Here is a 14,651-nt window from a genome sequence, read left to right as displayed (position 1 = left end):
AACTTGGGCCCAAAAGAAATGAGTTTTCCTTCAACTTTGCGCGCAAACAATCTTTGGTCACGTAAAAGAGGGGCACCTCTCGGGGCTTGGTGCATCCCGGAGCGGCTGCAGTCCGGAGGCATCACCGAAGAGACCAAAAACCAGAGCAGAAAATATGTCCTCAACCTGGGCTGGAAAAAGTAAACTGACCGTGCAGAACTTCCGATGCTGAGGGTGGAGGTGGGGGTAGAGTGTTGAATATCAGCTGGGGCACGTCCACCTCAGCCCCATAAAGTTTTTACGCGCACAGCGCGGAGAAATGCGGCCAGTGGAGACGCCAAGTTCAGTCTGAGAGACATGAGGATCCGAGAGTAGGAGGAGGAAGGCGCAGGAGAGGGAGGAGGAGGAGGAGGGGGGGGGGGGGGGAGTCATCTGTCATGACCCGATAATAAACTGTACAAATAAAACGATGAACTGTAATCTGTGGGAATAATCGTGTGAATTTCACTATCGCCATTATTTTTGATGTAACAAGCGTTTCTTGTACATTTCAAGAAGTTTTTGTTATTTTGATGAAGAGACACTGATGTCCGCGGCTCTGAGTTTCATAACGTTCTTATTCAAATGTGAATATAAATAATTGTTTTCTACAGATAGAAGCTTTCTGCACTGCATTGTGCTTCTGTACTTCACACGGATCTGATCACGCACTAAAGGTAAAAAAGACATCAAGAAACTACAAACGGACTTATTAAATTATCTACAACCCATTAATGAATTAATGTTGTACAACAACTAATCAGAACAGACTACATGAATTTAGATATTAAATTGTATTAAGTACAGTAAACTAGGAATAGCCTACTTAATAAATACACACATTTATATATAATCTGGCAGGAATTCATTGTGTATTGTTGGATTGTGATATTTAGTATCCCTGCAAGAGTTATTGTTGAATGTTATGTTTACACAGCAGAGATTTCCCAGGATTTTTCTGCAGTTTGGTAAATACGTCTTGTATTCAAAGGGAACTCACTGGATTCCGCGTCAGAACTGTTTTTTTATTTTTTTTTTACAGGTCTTTTGCGCCATCTAGTGCAAAGTGTGGGTATTACACAAGCACACTACCGTTGCACTAAAATTAACTGCAACATCTAAACAAAGACAATATTAGGTGATTTTGGCTCTTTATCTTTTTTCAGCTAAAAAGTGCAAGTGTTTAAATCCCATTTTGGAGTTGGTCCTGTGTGTGTGTGTCTTTGTTTCCACATATTTGGCATACCTGGTAGCCTAACTCAGCATACACCGCTCATGATCTGAACTTTTTGGACCACCTCGCTCTGGCTCGAGACTTCTCCAGAGAGGACAACATGAGTAACAGACAGAAAACTGAACTCCAGGCTGTTGAGACAGATGATAAGAAAAAGGTCAGCTTCTCTACATCCTCTATCTGGACAAAAACAAGGCAGGAGGTTTCCTGTTTTGAAGGATGTGTATCTAGAAATAAGGATATACTAATAAGAATAGGATAGTGACGAATATACTTTTTTGTAGTAATAACTACTTGTACACTAGGCTGTATCTATATATAATGTTTGAGTCTCTCTCATCATGCTGTCAGTTGGCCAGCAGATGGCACAGTAACAGCACAACAAGATCAACACTCGGAGCTGAAAAGTGCTCAGAATGTAAACTTTGTTTTACAGTTTTTCTCGATTGCTTTAACACTATAACCAGGCTTTTAAACTAAAATTTCAAAACCATAAAGCCATTTCTCAAAAAGCACACCCATTTCCCTAAACTATAAAACACTTTTACCTGTTTTGACACATAATTCAGAGTAGTTAAACTGTCACTGCAAAACCGAACACAAATCCCTTTCTCGTTGCCTACAACATGTGCTCATTTATCAATATATCAATCAATATTGTTCACTCAAGTCAGCAAAGCTTGAGCTCAATTAGCACAAAACTACCCAGGTAGAAGCACAAAGAGTCATAATTGATTACACACCAATCAGAAACTTCAATAGATAGATAAAAGGGCCAGAGTCAGTTCATTCGGATTTGGAATAAAGGATCGAGAGAGACATGAGGGAAAAGGTCCCGGACACAGAGGAGGAGGAGGAGGAGGAGGAGGAAGAGTAGGAGAAAGAGCTGAGCCATTTTGCTTCTTATCTCCACACAAAAAGCGTAACGGACCCAAAATCTGTAATGTTGGTGAAATACTGGAGGTATCGGAAAGCATTCACTGGCTCTTTGCTTCCATAAACAGCTCCAGCTGCTAAAATCAACAACCTCATTAAAAGTAATTTCTTTTATTTTGAACGAGTCATTAAAAGGTGGATCTGTTAGCTGCACAAGAAACAATAGAAATTTTAAAAACACATTCACATATGAAATTCATACATTTTGGAACAACACTGTATGTACATTTAGTTTTATACAATAAATATGAATAAAAATCAAAAAGTACGTAAAATACAACAACTTTTTTTCTCCCTGCAGGACATTTGACCTCCAGGTGGTTCAGGCGGGGTCGGGGTCAGACCGTGTGGAGGGGTGTTTGGTGATGATGGTGTCGCAGATCTGATAGCAGGTTTGGTTCTTTCTCCCGTTGTCCTCTGCTCGGTACGCCGTCAGACACAAATCGAGCCACGGACGCTCACCTGAGGAGACACAAACGCACCTGAACTCACTGTCACAGAGAAACGCTGCATAAGACTTGATGAACACTTTTAACCAGCCATTATGTTGCGTCCTAAGTGGAGAAATCGGGTCGGATTTTCGTGCCTCTTGGCTAATGATTCTGAACTCTACACACAGCGAAAAACACCACAGCTAACAAAAAGGAGCCCGCTAACACCAAAAAACGACCGGCAAAACCCAGTATAACACAGACTCCGTGTAGGGATTAAAAAACAACAAAAAGGTTTTATGTGCTGAAGCCCTTTAGGTCACATGAGAACCTGGCAGGCAAAGAGAACCAGATCGATGTCGGGTGAAAACACGATCAACATCGGAAAGGCTTTCATCCTATTGGCCAGGTAAACTAACATTACTGCAAAGCATGTGAAATATATTTGTGCTCTAGTTAGCTCAAGTTGCCAGCTAACGCCGGAGTGTAGGTCTCTGTTCGAGCACAAGCATACGCGTGGGAAGGTCGTGGTTGCAATCTGAAACCGCACCGCTAGAGGCCACATAGCCCCTTTAAAGGCACGCTCAAAATCATGAATTCGATGCTTAATAGGTGTTAATTAAGTCTGCTGTGTTGCCAGCAGCTCTTAGACATGTCACCGTCATCCTGTGGAGGCTCATCCTGTTCTAGCAACGGCAAGTGTATAAATTTAACTAAAACAATATTGATGCTAAAGCTTTAAAATTTAAAACAAGTAATGCAGACATGAAATGAAATGAAAATGTAATAAAATAAATCAAAAAGGCTCCGTTTTTTCTTTCTTTCTCTTATATTTTATATTTATTTATATTTCTCTTATATATTATATTTTGATTCTGGAAAGGTACCAGTGCGGCCCCCCGGTGGACAGAGGGAGTCCATCGTTTGACAGATGCTGTTCTGAGCCTCCTGATTGGCTGCAATGTCCTCTGCCGACACACCGAAGAAAGACTCCTGATGAAAGAAAGAATCTATCATCACTCATTAATGTTTATCTTTAAATCACTTTATCATGTCATGTGTTTTTGAAGTCATTACTCTCCACAATCTAATCCAAATTATCTGTGCAGGAGTCTGATAACCAACATAAGAAATACTGCGACTACAGTAGCAACAAACTTTTCACATATAATTCTGTTAAAAAGTTTAGACAGACAGAAATAAACTCAGACTGTCTTTCGCTTCTCCTGGTGATCTAATCTTCTCTGCAACTTCCTCTGAAACTCACGCCGTCTCTCCACAGGAAGACGTCCAGCGTGTCGGTGGCGTCCTGCAGCTCGAGCTTCATCAGCAGGACGAACTGCAGCAGCTGAACGCCGAGAGCTGCAGACCAGAAGAGACGTTAACACGGTGAGATTTATTTCAGGGGAAAACCTGCAGCTACAACAGACCCGAGATCAGCCAGGAGTCTTTCAGGAGCTTTTACAATCTGCTGAATCAGGAGAAAGGAGAAGGAGCCCAACATAAAACTCTGTGTGAACGTGCAGGATTTTAAACTCTGAAGACAACATGACATGACATCACAGGGTGAGCACAAACAGCACAACAACAGCGCCTGGGTAACAGTTGAGCAACTTTATTTTTTTTGTTTTAATAACAGGTTCTAAAGGTTTCAAGTTTAATTTACAGTAAGATCAATATGAGTACAATTTAAGACCTATGTCACGTCCATACTGGCAAAAAAAAGTACAAAGGATATGAAAGAAAGTCGCCTAAACCTAACCCTGTGAAAAAAACAAGCAGCAACCTCCGGGTCTGAAAAGTGAAGCCAATGCGGAAGTGCCTTAAACTTGCATTCTTTCTAAAGGCCAGCAGGGGGCGAATCCACTGTTTGCAAAACAAAGTCCGACTGCATTGGACTTAATGGCAAAATGACCCTACTTCTCACGTGATTTATTCCCTCAGTAAACACATTCCTAATGACTTTATGGTCTCAATCACTAGTTTCAAGTCTTCTTCAATACAGTATGATGCTCATTTTGTAAATTATGGTCCCATTTAGAGGAAAATACACGATACAGCAGGGTAGGCTTTAGGGCGTGGCTATCTTGTGATTGACAAGTCGCTACCATGGCGACCAGTCAGAACGTTTTAAGACCTTTAATTAGATACAGACACCTATTTCCAGGAAAACACCTACAATAACAAACCCAAAATTAATCAGTAATAACTCCTCAACCATTAGGCCTAGATGCATAATTCTCCTTTGATACGTCAGAAGCTAACGAAAATTAATCAACTGTAAATGATTCAGACGATGCAGACCGTCTGTTCCAAAGCAACACTTCTTCTCTCCTTCAGTTTGACGAGAGAAATGAAACCTAAGACCTCAGCTATTGTGCAATACCAAGATGGTGCATGGGGCGATCTTTATACACACAGAAAACAGCTGTTTTTGGACTGAAAACGAATACGGCAAAAGTTAGTCAGCGGTTGTAACTGTGTTTGTATATTGGTGTGTTTGTCATTATTATTATCATCCGGCTCTGTGAGTTTTGCGATTTTACACGACTGATCAAAGCTGAAGATGAGCTTTCTTTAGAGTGGTCGGACTGCGGTGTAAGATGAGATGAGAGATATCTGGATGGGAATAACTGCAGCCATGTGTAGTGATTACAGAGCAATTTATGTTGTGATATAAGTTTATTCAGCTGCTTGGTGTTTGATGTATGTTTGGTGTGGATATAAATGGTTGGTTTGACGTTCTAGCTGAGCCTCCTAGCTTAACAGAGGTGTGTAGCATGCACAGGGTGACTGGGGGCGTAGGTGCTCAGCTGGCTAAAATTTTGGTTTTAACACCAAAACCTTAAAGGTCTAAATTTCAGATTTGTGGATTTTAGACATTTTCAGGACTGAATCTGAATAAGATTAATATTGTGGCGGCTGCAGTTTAGAGCATTTCTCGCCAACAAAACCCCACTCTCACCTTCTGCAATGATCTTCTCATCAATCAGCTTGACTCCTTCAGCAGACGGTTCCCTCACTGCAGCCTCAGAACACTGCCTACACCTAAAAACACACACAGGGAATCATAAAGAGGCATCCTTCAATGGCTCAACAAAGTCTGCGAGCCATCTCTGCCAGCTCATGTCACTCACTATATACTTAAACATCACTGTTCACAACCAGCGAAGTATACAGTGTCTTTATTTTGAAATGTAACGTACTTTGACAGCATTTCCAGGAAACACAAACCACCAAGTCCACTTGTAGCTGTTCTGTGTCAAAAATCCTCCCCCAGCAAAAAATATTCTCTTCGTGGTGAGATTTTTGTCAAGGTCAAGAAAGAATTTTCAATCTTATCGACAAAAAGCCCTTAAAGTGCTCACAAAAAAGTACATAAGCAACTCCATCTGCTGAGAAGATCAGGTGATGCGGCCTCTTAACAGCGATTAAATGGACCTTGTGGTGAGCATGTTATTGGTTGACGTATAGATTTCCTTAATGGCCTTCGAAAATGTCAGAAGCAGATGAATCAATATCAAGAACACGTTCCTCGCTAAAACGTATTTTGTTATGTGTGAGCAACAGCTCAGTAAAACTGCACTTTTTGTTTGTCAGCTGGAGCATAAATCCAGTTGTGATCCACATGTCAAGACGTCGTTGATAGCTTAATATTTCTGCTACTACCAGATTACTTTTCTTTTTAAATGAACTGTAATGCCAGTTTTCTTAGATACTACATACATAATAAATATCAGTTAATGTCAGTTTGTTAAATATATATCAGGATCAGTGTATATGTCACCTGACAGGTAACAGTAAATGTTAGTTCAGAAATGTCAAAGATAAGTTTGAGATGATTTATAAACACTGTTACATTATTTGTCTACCAGAGAGCACTGATAAGTTTATCTTTAACTGTAAAAAGTTCTGCTCAGTATGTATCTGGATCACTATTCTCTAATAACCAAATTTAAAGGGATTCCTTTTCTTCGGCAACATATCATTATTGGACTTTTTTAACTCAACAAATACCATCGCAACAATAACAGAAAATAAGAAAGATGGCTGACATATCTAATTGTTTACTGATGGAACCCAAATCAAACTTTTCTTAATAAAGCTGTAAATTGTTAATATATTAGAGTGAAGCTCATCTCTGACCCGTAGTATCTCTTCCTGCCTCTGAACAGGAAAGGTGCAGACAGGTCGAGCAGAGCAAGGTGACCTCCTGATGACCTCACAGGGACGATGTTCTGGTAGCCGGTTGCGAGCCGACACGTTTCCTCCAGGGTCGAACCTGCATAACACCCAAACCTCCGTTAGAAGGAAAGATGATGATCTTAGGATGAACTTGAATTTTGTGGTTTTGTTGGTTTGATGGCGGCAGAAAAAATAAAACTTTTATTCTTTAAAATGACAAAAGATTATTGTATAACATGCTTCATCTTTTCTCTTCAAAGGTATTCACATTTCAAGTTTTACATTTACTGACTGTTCAGACTGTTACCCATGACGAAGATGAGATCTTTGGTTTTGCCCTCAGACATGAGCTGGGTGGATAGGTGAACACTCAGAGTTCGGTTAGGGGATCGTGGGGGACTCTCCAGGGACATCAACCCGGCCTGACAGCGCCCACGGTGGAGGACTGTAAAGGTCCAGAGTCCCCGGACGCCTCAGAGAAGAGACCCGCCACCAGTTCATCATCTGGGACGTCGTGCCTGAGATAACAGTGCAGGATCAGAAGAGAATCAGATATTTCATTTCATTACATTTTACAAATCCAACATGCACACTGACTCTAAATATCAACTTTAAATTCAATACTGTCTGCCTAAAATGTCTACATCCTGCAGAGATTGCAGGATTGGAGCAGTAAAATTATAACGTCTGCATGTGCATGTGAGTGACAGTTTACAGGAAACATTGAGAGCCTGATAAGTCTTGTAATATTGTTGCACTTGTGTGTGAGCCTACATAGATATACACTTGCTGCAGTAGAGTTTCAGAGCCTGGTAAAGTCTGCGGGGCTCGTAGGATCTCAGCTGGACTCTGACGTGGTGAGCTCGACCCGGATCGGACCGCTTTAGCTCAGACAGCGTCACCGGCTGTAAGTCGTGACCACATCTTCTCTCTGACACACACATTAAATGTACAACACAATTAACACACACAGAGTGACTTTCATCAACTTTAAATTACTTTTTAATACTACATCAAAAGGAACATCAAAATGTTTTCATTTTAAGATCTGGCACTATTTACCCTTCTAAAACTAATTAAGAAGCGCTAAATTTGACTTTACCCTGGAACATTTAACAGGATTCTTACTGTGCCTCTAATATTGAATTTCTTCACAACTTTTTTATCACGTCTCTGAGGTCTTTCTAAGAGAAATTAAATTATAATTTTTTTTATTCTTGTTTTGTTTAAGACCTGAGATGATATCGTAGGGATTCTACAAAGCTCTAGTCAAGTCAAATTTAAGCGCATTGAATGCAATTCAATACCATTTTCACTATCATACAGGCAAAAGTATGAAAGTATGATGGAAAGCCAGGAGGGGGGGTATGCCCTAGAAATCACATTTCACTCCTTCCCAGCAGTATGTAGCAACAACTTCAAATGATACAATCAATTAAAAGAATTCATCCTGGCATAAAATGGATGAATGGGTTATAACCAACAAAAATCCTTTTAAGTTTTTTGCTAAAATCAACACTCGTTGAAATAGAGACAACGAGCTTCTTAGCTGCTGATTGAACAGCCTCCTGCAGAAAAATCCACTGACGAACCAATCCCAGTTTTAGTGAAAAGTCTCCTGACATCTCGCAATCTGATACAAAAACATTTAATAATCAACATGGCTGGCTCCAGCAGGCGCATTTCAGACTTTTTAATACCTTCTAAGACTTATTGCATCATTCAGACTTTTTAAAAGCCTGAAGGGGAAGCTAAAGCAAGTAAATATCAGCTGTATATCCTTCACAACATATTGTATGCTGCTGGCTGGATTTACAAAACATTTTTCACAAGAGAAAGTTCTCCTCACAAGTCGCCCTGTACGATTATGGTCTGCACTAACGTAAACTGCACACGATTTAGAGTAAATGGCCTAAAATCTTGAAAAAACACTGGTAGGAGAAAACTCTGTGTTGCTTTCAATGTTTTTCAGTCTGTTTCCAGATCGGCTGAAAACCAGATGTTAACTAAAGTGAATGTTTAAGTGTGAAAGAAAACCTGCTTGTATAAAAATCTGTTGTTTCTGAATTTCCCACAGACCTTATTAAACCCCCCACGACTTTGACCCAGTTTGAAACATTTTACTCCAAATCCCAGGATATTCCAGGAAATCCAGAACCAGTAAGAAACAACAGAAAGCATATAAATAAAAGCGCTAAACGAGCTGGTGTTGACTTTAAATGTATACCAAACTGATAGAAAAGGACAATAAAGTTAGACTTACAAAATAACTCATTAACAACATTTAATCAAACACTGATATTCCAAAGCTCCACAGGCTGCGCGCGTTTCATTTTAAAAATGTTTCACCTCGCTCGAGCCCTGAAGCTGCTGCAGTGTGTTGTGTTTCATACCTGTGATGCACTCCACTGTTTCAGCATCTAAAACAAAAACATAGAAACCATCAAGGACTGAACCAGATACAGGCGTACAAAAATTAATAAGTAACAAAGGCCTATAAACAAACTGCACTCTGCTGAGCTGCTCCTGCTGAAGGAGGAAAAAAAAAATCACCTGATCTAAAAAGCATTTTCTTAGATGTCTTAAAACAAGCAGGTTCTGCTGCCTGCTTCAGCTCACATTCTGTATGTAATCATCACAATCACTGCAGATTGTGATGATTAAAAGCTGACTGCATTTTGAGTTTTGTTTGCTTATACAATTGGTCTTAAATATTCTCCTAAACTGAGAAGAGGCAGTGATTTTCACAGCAGATATATGTTTTAAAATAATACACACGCATTACGCAAACTGTAACCTTTCAGAAGAAATAGAATAAATAGTTTTCACATCTTTTCAATGTACTGTATAATAACAATGGCACGTATCAGTGGCTTTACGTCATGAATTCAATAAAAATGGTCTTGTCTCGGGTTTGTGTATATTCTTTTCCTGGTGTGTTTTGAAACAACTGAATTACTATCTCCACAAAGGCAAATTTTTGGGGTATGTTGATAAAGACGTAAATTTTTTTTTAAAAAGAACGCTCTTCCTGCAAAGAAACCGCGTCTCAAATATTTCGCTCACTCAGAGTTATACAACAGACATCAGGCCTGCAGGTTGGAACGCAGAGCTTTTCTAATGCTGGAGAGTTCTTTTAAAGCTGCAGCTGTTTGTCTGTCTGTATGAAAACCTTCAGGTCACTGTCAAAGTTTGGACTTTTTATTTTATCCCCAGTGAAGCGTAGGCTTTTAGAAGGCCCTGCTAATGGAAGTAGCGCCCCGCAGCTTCAATCCATTCATCCATCCTTTCCTCAGTGAAGAAATTGGTCTGTCTGAGCAGTCAGGATGTTCATATTTCCGCTGCTGGCGAACACATTTTTCACTTAATCAAAGACCAGCGGGCGGTCGCCACAACATTCTTCCTTTTTCGTATTTCAGTCACGCAATAAAATATTCAGATTTTCTTTATCAGTCATTTGTAAGCAGAAACTACGAGGGCAGTTTATTGGAAAAACAAGACTAAAGGTGTGTCTAAACAGGAGGCGTTTGAGCTGTGTCATCCATCTTACTCAAGTCTGACTGGAAAAATGTGTTTCCATTTTCACTCGTGCTATATGCACTTTATATGCAGGAAAAATTTTTTTGAACCGACGATGATCATAGATGAAGAGATCGTCCAAGTTATTACAATTCATCCTGAGGGGAATGTTAATGTCTGTAGCAAATTTCATGTCAGTCCATTAAGTGGAAAAACTGCTAAAATCGAGGTTCTTCCAACATCCATTCATACCCAGGTACTCTGGTGGCGTGCTCCAGATCTCCAACAACGCTGAGTCGTTCAGCTCGTCGTCCATGTCATTGTCTGGTACGGCCTCCATGACTCTACAGGCACATAAACAAGGAGAAAATGAAAAACAACAACTTTATAAACACAAACGATACATTTACTTTTTAATTAAACTACCGAAATTTAAAAACTGAAACTTAAATCTGGATTACGCCCTGGATTTATTTAGATCGCAGCACAGTTTTAAATCCTCTGTCAAATTTTTGTTTTCCTTAAAAAACAAAAAAATTTCTAAACCTGATGCCCCATACTAAACCCATGCATAAATGAATGCCAGTTACTGTAGAAGTCTGATTGCACACGTCTTGACTACACTAGTATTGCTTAGGTCTTTTCTGGTCCAATTATGCAGCAATACCAGAACAAGTAAGTAGAACAAGAGCACAGTCTGCAGTATGAAGCAGGTTTTCTACAATGATTTTATTTTTAGACATACAGTGGGTACGGAAAGTATTCAGACCCTTTTCAATTTTTCACTCTTTTTTTCATTGCAGCCATTTTCCAATAATCAAAAAAGTTCATTTTATTTCTCAGTAATGTACACTCAGCACCCCATCTTGACAGAAAAAAACAGAAATGTAGAAATTTTTGCAAATTTATTAAAAAAGAAAAACTGAAATATCACATGGTCATAAGTATTCAGACCCTTTGCCGTGACACTAATATTTAACTCAGGTGCTGTCTATTTCTTCTGATCATCCTTGAGATGGTTCTACACCTTCATTTGAGGTGAAAATAAAATGAACTTTTTTGATTTTTGGAAAATGGCTGCAATGAAACAAAGAGTGAAAAATTTAAAGGGGTCTGAATACTTTCCGTACCCACTGTATTTGTCCCGCATGTCCTGCTGTACCTCTTTAGCTCCTGCACATCTGGGCTGTTTTCTGGAAGAACCCGAATCCCTCTGCCGTATGCCGTCCCTCCATGCAAGTGAAATGCCAGGTGATCCACCTCCTCCGACTGGCTGCTGGTGAGGCCGGGAACCTTACTGGATCCCGGGATCGCTCGTAGGTTGTAAATCCTCAGGAAGGCCCCGGGCTGATGGGACAAACGGGACAATTAGCACACCAAAGTAATATAATAAGTATTAGAAACATTTTATTAAACAGATATGCAGCAAGAGAGATGAAGATCTTTGAGTATTCAAAGTTTTAACCATTTTTACAACTCACCACTTACTCACACAGCAATGCAAAATGCTGGTGTGGCCTCTTAAACAATTTAAGGTTCACTATTTTGCTCAAAGACACGGACATGTCCAACATTAATTAGAGGTTGAACCTCCAACTCTGCAATTAATGGAGGACCTGCTCTAACTTTTGAGCCACCGATATTTTTGCAAGGAGACACAATAGGTGAGTTTTGTTTGATTATTTCCCCATTTAAGAAAAATAAAAATTTGGGAAAACCTTTCTTGTTCTTGAGTAAACAATCAGTCCAGCAGGAGATCCCCACTGTTAGCAAACAGCTGCTTACTTCCACATCAAGCAAACATAGAGAAACATGATCATGGAGTGGTGTTTTTAGCTCTGGTTTGGTCCCCACCAACTCCTATTTGTAACTCTAACTTTAGAGAATTTCTAATATATTTTTCCTGCATGTATGTAAATGACCATACAGTTAAACATATTAAACCAATCTAATCCAACGCCTCTTCAATCAACTCATCTCTGACACAGTGACAACAAGCGAACACGCCTCATAAGGGTTTATCCGAATGCTCCATCACAGTCTTCCCACTGTTGAGCTGTTTCTATTCAGTCCGTTTAATCAATCAGCAGATGGCAATGTTGCACCAAAAACTTACAGCCAGAGTGGTGAAAGTGATTCAGAGGCTACCCAAAGGACTTCGTTTGGAGGGTTTGTAATTTTTGTTCCCCCTCCCCCAGCTTTCCATCACGACGAGCCCGCGGTCGACAGAAACCTTCCCTCACTCTCTTCATCAACAAACGCTTCGGTGATCAAGTGTCAGAGGGATTCACTCTGTTCAGACAGTTCACCAAAGCCTTTAAAGTGTTTTACATGACAGGGTTTGGTCAAAAAGACCCAGACACATATGATTACATTATAGCCGGAAAGCAGAGGAAGAAATGAATGCTCTATAAGCCATAGCTTCCTTTGAACCAATGTTCTCCATATGCTGAGTGAAGTTTGAGTCAGTTTCAGGGTGGATTAACAGCTGATCTCCAGAGGCCTCTCCTCTTCTGATGATCCACATGAAGAGCTGAGAGATGAACTGTGAGGGCTGGAGAACTGTCTCCACTCACATGGAAGCACTTTATTATTAGAAATTATCCTTTCATCTACAATTATGTCCTCTGTAACTGGATGTTACTTTGAAGCTGATGAACAGGAGAAGAGCTGCTGTTTAAATAAAAGTTTTTCTGTTTTTCTTCCTCTTTGTCATCTGAGAAAAAACTATTTAATGAGATCATGAAAATATTTCGATATCAATAGAAGACTAAAACAATGAAAAAGATTTAGACAAAGCATGAACATTGATGTCACTAAACTGAAAATGGCTGAAATAAATTCATTGAATCAACCTTTATGATGTTTTTTTGTCACAAGGAGTCCAACCTCATGAGGAAAATTACAGCACTGGTAGTTTGTGCAAAACAACTTCCCTTAAAAATCCTGGCAAGCAACTACTTGCGGTTAAAGACTGACCTCTATCAGGAGCAAAGGAGCAAGTAGTGTGACATTATTATAGGTTTGAGAAACCACAAAAGTGTGTTTGGAAACAATGTACAGTCTGTTTCCCTGCACCAAGAGTATATATTAGCTGTAGCTAGCAAGCAAAGTATTTTCCTGCTGTGACTGTGGAGTGTTTATGTGACAGCAGCTCACATCCGGTCTCCAACCAACAGGCAAAGTTAGCGTCTTTAAATTATGTAGGCAAACCTTCCAGAACCTTAACAAAGTTGTTTGGGGCTCACTCGAGTTAACAACACTTCTTCTGTATGTGGGTTGTTTTGGTAGGAAAGGACAAACAGCCAATGTTACTTAGATATACTTAGATATAAAGATTTGTGTTCTTAAGGTAAGTTCAGACTGAATGGAAAGTGAATTCCATTTTAAGTAGCACTCTATTTTTCTTTGGGCTTATGTTTTCGTATTGGTTCATCAGCAGCACTTTCTAAGTACATAAGAAAAACATACTATTTGAGTATGAATCATTTTATTTAGATCATAAATCCCACTGTGGCAGGAAGCAAACACAATGAGACCAAACAGACAGTATTTTTGTTTGCAGAATCCCAGACTTTGCCCGGGTATTATTTTGTCACTGGAGACCTGGATGTTTAGCAGAATGAGGCAGAAGAAAACAACCAAAAGTACTGGGGGAGTCTGGCTGTGTTTTCTCAGAGCTGCATGAGTTTAGCAGAATTTACCACAGTTTGTGTTTCGAAACAGGTGTAGAGACCACGGCGAGTATGACTAATGCTGGGAGAAGGTGAAAAAACAGCAGTGGACAGACGGCCGGGCAAATAAAGGAGGTGCCGCGCGGCGTCGGCTGTGATCTGGCCCTGTTGAGCTTCCTGTCTGTATTCACATATTAAATCCTCTGTAGTGGTCCTGAGAGGCCAGGTGTGATTTATAAAGAGCAGATATTGAGCTGAGAGAAGCGGCACTAACTTTGGACTACAACATGACTCATCTGATCAGAGGACAAAGAACATATGCAGAAGCACAGTAGCTTACGGAGAGTGTTTTGCACTTTTGTGAAAGTTGGTCCTGTTCTGACAACACCGTCTGACAGCAACAAAACTTGTATGTGTTCATTTTCAGTTGTCTTTTTTGAGGCACAGCTTAGAGAAGAATCTACACACAACCTCTCTTTGTTCCTCTGGTAAGTGGACATGATATAAGAGACAAAATGGATGTCCAGGTGTCGCTGTAAAGACAATAGCAGATTTCCAGGCTTCTAGACAATAACAGACTCTCAGATATCCACAAAAACGGGCTGGCAGCTGTCCTGCCACTGTGCACAAAGAAAAGTCTACAAAGATATGGTT

The 14,651-nt window shown here is 40.0% G+C and overlaps 1 pseudogene; it reads right to left on the bottom strand.

The window, feature by feature from the left end:
• Positions 1-2,283: 2,283 nt before the first annotated feature.
• Positions 2,284-11,670, bottom strand: LOC119911215 (annotated as a pseudogene).
• Between the last annotated feature and the right edge of the window lie 2,981 nt (positions 11,671-14,651).

This window comes from Micropterus salmoides, unplaced genomic scaffold, assembly GCF_014851395.1.
Source record: "Micropterus salmoides isolate LMB-PRFRI ecotype aquatic unplaced genomic scaffold, ASM1485139v1 Ms_hic_scaffold_1961, whole genome shotgun sequence".
NCBI classification, from domain to species: Eukaryota; Metazoa; Chordata; class Actinopteri; order Centrarchiformes; family Centrarchidae; genus Micropterus; species Micropterus salmoides.
This window is presented reverse-complemented; position numbering and strand designations above follow the sequence as displayed.